Source organism: Gossypium hirsutum, chromosome D04 (genome assembly GCF_007990345.1).
Source record: "Gossypium hirsutum isolate 1008001.06 chromosome D04, Gossypium_hirsutum_v2.1, whole genome shotgun sequence".
Taxonomy (NCBI): domain Eukaryota; kingdom Viridiplantae; phylum Streptophyta; class Magnoliopsida; order Malvales; family Malvaceae; genus Gossypium; species Gossypium hirsutum.
Genome location: NC_053440.1, coordinates 11,790,952 through 11,800,667, shown reverse-complemented (window position 1 = coordinate 11,800,667; position 9,716 = coordinate 11,790,952).

Below are 9,716 nucleotides of genomic sequence, written 5' to 3'. Positions count from 1 at the left end.
AAATACACATTTGTGTCCTAAATCTGTGGTTTTTACATGTGTGCATGTGTGATAGAACTTCTAGTAAATAATGAAATCTATGGTTTGAAACTAATTAATGATAACACATGAAATATGATAAAGGATGAGATGGATGAACGCGAAAGCGGATCGTAAAGTTTGTCAAAGTCACGGATTTGACTTAAGGCTCTAGACGTTCAGAAAGAAATTTGGATTTTGACACAACCTGAAATGAAATTGAATCCAAGTCAAATAAAATAAATTAAAATAAATAACCAAAATAAAATAATAAATCAAAGATTAAGGAAGCAAATAAAGAAGATAAATGGAAAGATAGAACGTGGCATGTAGAAGTTTTAAGAAGCCTTGGAAACACGAAGAATCCACAACCCCCTTCAAACGGCTATAATTTCCCCTCCAAGATAGAAACCTTGGCAAGAAAAAGTTTGAAAATGATCCCCTTCAAACACCATGAAGACATCTCAACCCAAAAATACTAGGATCCCATCCAAAAAGTCGTTGCAAATCTGTTGATTTCTCAAGCCAGAAAATTGGTAGCTTTGGTGATTGGAATTGAATAAAATTCACCCCATCCGTGCATGTATCATTCTCCCTTTCCTCAAAAAGATTCGTCCTCGAATCCTGTCTTTGATCAAATCTTGATTTGATTTGTTTTGTAACACCCCTTACCCTAGACCGTCTCCGGAATCGAGTACGAGATGTCATCCAATTTAACTTACCGATTCGGAGCATAAAAATTTGCTTTTAAAATTAAATTCACTGTTCATAACAACACTGTCCACCTGCGCAACTGTCACTAATTTAATTATAACTTGAGTTACGAAACTCAAAATTTAAATCCGTAAATTTTCCGTGAAACTAGACTCATATTCCTACTTACCATAGAATTTTCAGAATTTTTGACTTAGCACATTAGTACAGTTTATTCATTAAAGTATCCCCTGTTTCACAGCTCGACAGATCTGACCTCTTGGCGCTAAAAATCAAATATCTAATTGTACAGAATTCATATAAGGTTACCATTAATTTATTTTGAAAATAGACTCACTAAGGAATCTGAACATATAAATTATGACCTATAATTATTTCTGTACAATTTATAATGATTTTCTAAAGTTAGAACAGGGGACTTCAAAAACCATTCTGACCCTGTCTTACTAAAATTTAAATATCTCAAAATATAAAATTCCTTTGCCTACACCGTTTCTTTCATGTAAAAATAGACTTGATAAGCTTTAATTATATATATCATTCACCCTCTAATTCCATTTCTACTATTTATGGTGATTTTTCACATTCACGTCACTGCTGCTGTCAAAGAAACTGCTTCTTTGAATTAGTTACCATTTAAACATACATAACTCCAAAACATATTCTTTAATAACTACTTCAATAGCTAACATTAGCCATATCATTTGGACATGCTCAAAATGATTAAGACTCTATACATGCCATAGTTTAAACATTTTGAAAAGCACATAATACCGAGATGGTTATGATAGTGTGATACGAGCTCCGACGGTCCACTATTCGATCAAGTTCAAATCACTATAAAACAAAGGAAAGAAAGAGATGTGTAAGCTATAAATAGCTTAGTAAGTTACATGTAAACAATAATTACTCAATTAATAATTAACACTTTTAACATATAACTAATCAAAACATTTCTTAGCAATTTCAATCACTTACACATACACAATCTTACCAATTCACTTGCATATACATTTTCACACTTAACATTTCATATTCACTTTAATTCATTATTAATCCCGTTGAACACTTGGAATATACACGGATACGTAGAGATTTAGCACATAAGTGCCACACTGATATGTAGCCGAAGCTACCACTGATATGTAGCCGAAGCTACCACTGGATGTAGCCAAAGCTACAACTGAAATGTAGCCGAAGCTACCACTGATCAATAACACTGGAAATGTCCACGGGTCTGCTCACACAAGCTGTCAGGTGTCTGCAACACATGCTAGATCACCCAGCACCCGGGACTCACTGTAACACTGTAACACTGGTCTCTAGTGACATGTCACTTGTATCCAATTCTATTCCTAAGTTCAACCGGGAATTTACACTTAACACTTTATTTTCAACACTTTATCACTTGAATAATTCATGAACAACTTTCCTTCCACATTCAATATTAATTCACATATCAAATATAATTCACAATTTATACAAATATAACTATTATTTACATATAACCTACCTCGGATGCAAAACGACTATTTTTGTAATTTAGTCGATAACTTTCTCTTTTCCCCGATCACTTGCACTATTTCTTCTTTCTTGATCTATATTAACACAATTTAATACATTTTATCAATATTCCATTCAAATACAATTCATACACAACATTTTGACACATTTACATTTTTCCCCATAACTTTTCAAAAATTCCACTTTTGTCCCTAAGCTCGTAAAAATAAAATTCTCTAAATTCTTAAATTTCAAACTTCACTAAATCATATTTCATGCTCATAACGGGCCTCAATTTCACAAAATCACAACTTTATGCACACTTTACCATCTTTCACAATTTAGCCCTTTTTCAACATTTTTCATTGAAATTCATCTAGTAAAACTTGTAATTAACACTTCAAACATTCATTATCTAACATCACTAATCAATTTACAATTATATCATGAATGGGTCAATTTTTAAACTTTAATTTCATTTAAATTAAATAGTAGAAACATGAAATTCAAGCTTCAATAAGCATAAAAATACGAAAATAATTAAAAACGGGGCAAGAAATCACTTACAATTGAGCTTAGGAAAATCAAAACCCTTAACTATGGTAACCTGAAACTTTCAGCAGCAAGCTTCTGATTTTTTTGAAGAAGATGGACACTTATTTTCTCTTTATTTTGTCTTTTACCCAATTTGGACAAAAATGCCCTTGACCCATTACTTAGATATTTTTCTAGAAATACCCTTTTGTGTCCATAACACTAATTTATGGTCTAGTTGCCACATAAACACTTCCAATTTCATGCAATAATTCAATTAAGTCATTTAATCACTAATTAGACACACTTTGCATTTTTCTCAATTTAGTCCTAAAAATTCAATTAAGCACTAAAGCATTAAAATTTCCTATCCATATTTTCACACAATATTTCAATCAATCAGTAACTAATAAAAATTTATAAAATTAAACTATTTCACTTCGGATTTGTGGTTACGAAACCACTATTCCGATTAGGCCCTATTTCGGGCTATCACAATTCTCCCCCCCTTAGGGATTTTCGTCCCCGAAAGTCTTACCAGTGAATAAGTTGGGATACTGTTTCCTCATAGCCTCCTCGGTTTCCCATGTTGCCTCTTCCACCCCATGTCGTTGCCATAACACTTTCACTAAAGCAATTTCTTTGTTTCTCAACTGTTTCACTTCTCGTGCCAAGATTCGAATCGGTTCTTCTTCGTATGTCATATCCGATCGAATTTCCACTTCAGTCGGTGAAATCACATGTGATGGGTCCGATCGATATCGCCTCAACATAGAAACATGAAACACATTATGAATTCTTTCCAATTCCGGTGGTAAAGACAATCGATAAGCCACTGGACCAATTCTTTCTATCACTTCATACGGACCAATAAATCTTGGACTTAATTTGCCTTTACGGCCAAATCTCAAAATTTTCTTCCATGGAGACACTTTCAAAAATACTTTATCTCCTACTTGAAACTCAATCTCTTTTCTTTTCAAGTCCGCATACGACTTCTGTCGATCCGATGCAGCTTTCAAACAATCACGGATTATCTTCACTTTTTCTTTGGTTTCTTTTACCAAATCGACTCCATGTAACTGATTTTCATTAAGTTCAGTCCAATATAATGGAGTCCGACACTTTCGTCCATACAACGCTTCATAAGGTGCCATTTTTATGCTTGGCTGATAACTATTATTATAAGCAAATTCCACCAAAGGTAAATATCTTTCCCAATTACCTTCAAATTCCAATACACAACATCTCAACATGTCTTCGAGTATTTGAATTACTCTTTCAGACTGTCCATCGGTTTGGGGATGGAATGCTGTACTAAAATTCAATTTAGTACCCAATGCCTCTTGTAATTTCTTCCAAAACCTTGAAGTAAATCATGGATCTCTATCAGATATAATAGACATAGGTACACCATGTAATCGGACTATCTCAGCAATAAACAATTCAGCTAACTTGTCAAGTGAAAAACTCATTCGCACAGGAATGAAATGACCCGACTTAGTCAATCAATCAACTATAACCCAAATTGAGTCTTTCTTTTTCGGTGACAATGGCAATCTAGAAACAAAATCCATAGTAATTCTATCCCATTTCCACTCGGGCACCATAATAGGTTGAAGTAATCCTAAAGGTACTTGGTGTTCAGCTTTTACTTGTTGGCACACTAAACACTTTGTCACATACTCGGAGATATCCCGTTTCATACCCGACCACTAATAAAATTTCTTCAAATCATTGTACATTTTTACACTACCGGGGTGAACTGCCAAATGACTATCATGTGCTTCTTGCAAAATTTTCTGAATTAAATCAAAATTTTTCGGAACACATATTCTATCACGAAACATTAAACATCCATCTGAATCAATCTGAAAATCAGAATTATTGTCCACTGCACACTGAGTCTTTCTTCTTTGCAATTCATTATCCACTTTCTGAGCCTCACAAATTTCTTGAAGAAACAATGGTCTAGCTTTTAACTCAGTGATCACATCAGGAGAAGATGCTTCCTCTCTAGCTCGGATGGCATAAGCTCTTGCTGGAGCTCCCACTTCAGATCTTACAGTCGTGTATTTTGTTACGCCTCTACCACTAGTTCCAATCCCCACATTTCTCTGTGGTCTTCCTCTAGTAGTCACACTGCTCGATCTCACATTCTGAAACTTTTATATCTCTTCTCTTTCCGGACAATCTTTCACAAAATGATCTTGAGATCCACATTTAAAACAAGCTCGGCTGATTAAATAACATTCCCCCAAATGTCGTTTTCCACAATGTTGACATTCCGGTCTAGTAGGTTTAACACTACCTGTACTTGCCATAGAAGTTGCCTGAGCTTTAGAACCTGAATATTGTCTTCCTCGATCTCTTTGAAAATTCACACTAGAAACATTCGATCGAGTATTCATTTCTTTAAACTTCTTCGCTTGAGACTGAAATGGCTTGCCCATTGATCTTTTTCTTTCATCTCTTGCTTCACTTTCCACCTTTCTTTTCTCTTTGCTCAATTCTTCAGCCTTGATAGCTCTTTCAACTAGTACCACTAACTCTTTAATTTCAAGAATTCCCACTAGCAATCGGATATCCTCGTTTAATCCATCTTCAAACCTTTTACACAATGTAGCTTCATTAGATACACACTCTTGGGCATACTTGCTTAATTTGACAAATTCTCGCTCATATTCGGCTACCGTCATGCGCCCTTGTTTCAATTCAAGAAACTCTTTTCTCTTTTGATCAATGAAACGCTGACTCACATACTTCTTCCGGAATTCTTCTTGAAAGAAGTCCCATGTAACTTTCTCTTTAGGCACCACTGACACTAAAGTTTTCCACCAATTATAAGCCGAATCCCTCAGCAATGAGATAGCACATTTGAGACTTTCTTCTGGAGTACAAGATAATTCATCCAACACTCTGATAGTATTATCAAGCCAGAACTCTGCTCTTTCAGGATCATCATTTACATTAGCTCGGAACTCTTCGGCTCCATACTTTCGAATTTTGTCCACTGGAGGCTTTGACAATTTTATCACTTCAGTTTGTTGAGGAGCTATGGGAACAGCTTGAGGAATAGGAGGGGCGGAGGAGGTTGAGCATTAGGATTAGTTCTAACAAACTCAGTGTACCAATTGTTCATCATTTGGAGAAAAGCTTCTCGAGCCTCATCTCCTTGACCCTGAGTCTCGAATCGACTTTCAACAGGCACATTACTTTGAGCATCATCAGCTGTATCTCGGTTAGAATCCATTACTATAAAAAAAACATTTTAAGATGTCAGGAGTCGTCACACTATCATTATTCACTTATGGCATGTATAGATAGTCTATTACACTCGCTACGTTAGTCCGAGAATCGACTAAACCGTAGCTCTGATACCACTAAATGTAACACCCCTTACCCTAGACCGTCTCCGGAATCGAGTACGAGATGTCATCCAATTTAACTTACCGATTCGGAGCATAAAACTTTGCTTTTAAAATTAAATTCACTGTTCATAACAACACTGTCCACCTGCGCAACTGTCACTAATTTAATTATAACTTGAGTTACGAAACTCAAAATTTAAATCTGTAAATTTTCCGTGAAACTAGACTCATATTACTACTTACCATAAAATTTTCAGAATTTTTGACTTAGCACATTAGTACAGTTTATTCATTAAAGTATCCCCTGTTTCACAGCTCGACAGATCTGACCTCTTGGCGCTAAAAATCAAATATATAATTGTACAGAATTCATATAAGGTTACCATTAATTTATTTTGAAAATAGACTCACTAAGGAATCTGAACATATAAATTATGACCTATAATTATTTCTGTACAATTTATAATGATTTTCTAAAGTTAGAACAGGGGACTTCAAAAACCATTCTGACCCTGTCTCACTAAAATTTAAATATCTCAAAATATAAAATTCCTTTGCCTACACCGTTTCTTTCATGTAAAAATAGACTTGATAAGCTTTAATTATATATATCATTCACCCTCTAATTCCATTTCTACTATTTATGGTGATTTTTCACATTCACGTCACTGCTGCTGTCAAAGAAACTGCTTCTTTGAATTAGTTACCATTTAAACATACATAACTCCAAAACATATTCTTTAATAACTACTTCAATAGCTAACATTAGCCATATCATTTGGACATGCTCAAAATGATTAAGACTCTATACATGCCATAGTTTAAACATTTTGAAAAGCACATAATACCGAGATGGTTATGATAGTGTGATACGAGCTCCGACGGTCCACTATTCGATCAAGTTCAAATCACTATAAAACAAAGGAAAGAAAGAGATGTGTAAGCTATAAATAGCTTAGTAAGTTACATGTAAACAATAATTACTCAATTAATAATTAACACTTTTAACATATAACTAATCAAAACATTTCTTAGCAATTTCAATCACTTACACATACACAATCTTACCAATTCACTTGCATATACATTTTCACACTTAACATTTCATATTCACTTTAATTCATTATTAATCCCGTTGAACACTTGGAATATACACGGATACGTAGAGATTTAGCACATAAGTGCCACACTGATATGTAGCCGAAGCTACCACTGATATGTAGCCGAAGCTACCACTGGATGTAGCCAAAGCTACCACTGAAATGTAGCCGAAGCTACCACTGATCAATAACACTGGAAATGTCCACGGGTCTGCTCACACAAGCTGTCAGGTGTCTGCAACACATGCTAGATCACCCAGCACCCGGGACTCACTGTAACACTGTAACACTGGTCTCTAGTGACATGTCACTTGTATCCAATTCTATTCCTAAGTTCAACCGGGAATTTACACTTAACACTTTATTTTCAACACTTTATCACTTGAATAATTCATGAACAACTTTCATGTTCAACCGGGAATTTACACTTAACACTTTATTTTCAACACTTTATCACTTGAATAATTCATGAACAACTTTCCTTCCACATTCAATATTAATTCACATATCAAATATAATTCACAATTTATACAAATATAACTATTATTTACATATAACCTACCTCGGATGCAAAACGACTATTTTTGTAATTTAGTCGATAACTTTCTCTTTTTCCCGATCACTTGCACTATTTCTTCTTTCTTGATCTATATTAACACAATTTAATACATTTTATCAATATTCCATTCAAATACAATTCATACACAACATTTTGACACATTTACATTTTTCCCCATAACTTTTCAAAAATTCCACTTTTGTCCCTAAGCTCGTAAAAATAAAATTCTCTAAATTCTTAAATTTCAAACTTCACTAAATCATATTTCATGCTCATAACGGGCCTCAATTTCACAAAATCACAACTTTATGCACACTTTACCATCTTTCACAATTTAGCCCTTTTTCAACATTTTTCATTGAAATTCATCTAGTAAAACTTGTAATTAACACTTCAAACATTCATTATCTAACATCACTAATCAATTTACAATTATATCATGAATGGGTCAATTTTAAACTTTAATTTCATTTAAATTAAATAGTAGAAACATGAAATTCAAGCTTCAATAAGCATAAAAATACGAAAATAATTAAAAACGGGGCAAGAAATCACTTACAATTGAGCTTAGGAAAATCAAAACCCTTAACTATGGTAACCTGAAACTTTCAGCAGCAAGCTTCTGATTTTTTTGAAGAAGATGGACACTTATTTTCTCTTTATTTTGTCTTTTACCCAATTTGGACAAAAATGCCCTTGACCCATTACTTAGATATTTTTCTAGAAATACCCTTTTGTGTCCATAACACTAATTTATGGTCTAGTTGCCACATAAACACTTCCAATTTCATGCAATAATTCAATTAAGTCATTTAATCACTAATTAGACACACTTTGCATTTTTCTCAATTTAGTCCTAAAAATTCAATTAAGCACTAAAGCATTAAAATTTCCTATCCATATTTTCACACAATATTTCAATCAATCAGTAACTAATAAAAATTTATAAAATTAAACTATTTCACTTCGGATTTGTGGTTACGAAACCACTATTCCGATTAGGCCCTATTTCGGGCTATCACATGTTTAGCCTTTGATATTGTTGTTGGGCCTTGAGGTAGTGTGAACCCATCACATTCATGGATCTGAAATTGGGCCCTGAGACTCGCATCAAAATATGTACAATATTAAAATAAAAAAATTATAATAAATTTAAACACATTAATACGTCAAATTAAGAATACTAAATGAATACAATTGTTTATCATGGTATTGTCATTAATCTTAAGTTGGTGTTGAGTTAGTTTGTGTCACAAAGCCAATCAACAATATTATTAATTATAAACAATACCATGATAAAATTTTAATATTGTTTATCATGGTATTATCATCAATTGTTTATCTAGGCAGTATATACAATAAAGTGTGCATAATGAAATTAAAATGTATAAAATAATTAAAATAAAGCTTTGGTTGAGTATTAAATTTATGGTTTTACCAATGCAATTTGTGTGCGATCAAATCCCTCTATATGGACATATTTTATTTTTTAAAAATAAAAAGATTAAAGTACCTTAAAATAATATAACTTATTTTAAATGTAAAAGGGTATTTTTGTAATTTTTTCTAATCGAGTTGGTGCCCAGTTAACTCGTGGCACCAACTTAGTAAAAGGCTTAAATAAACGTGAGTATAGATATATCATTGATAAAGTAATAAAATATGCATAATGAAATTAATATGAATAAAAAAAATCAAAATAAATATTTGTGTTAGAGATTGTGTGATCCAAATCCCGTCACTTGTTGAAGAAATAAATACAATGGTAAAATAAAGGGATTTGTGGGGACCATACAGCACAAGTTGAATCAGTATAAAAATATTATTCTTTTATTTGACTTTGATTAGAACAGGATTTTTCAACCCTTAAATAGATGTAGTCGAAACTTCTTTTGTATCATTCGTTTTTTAACATTA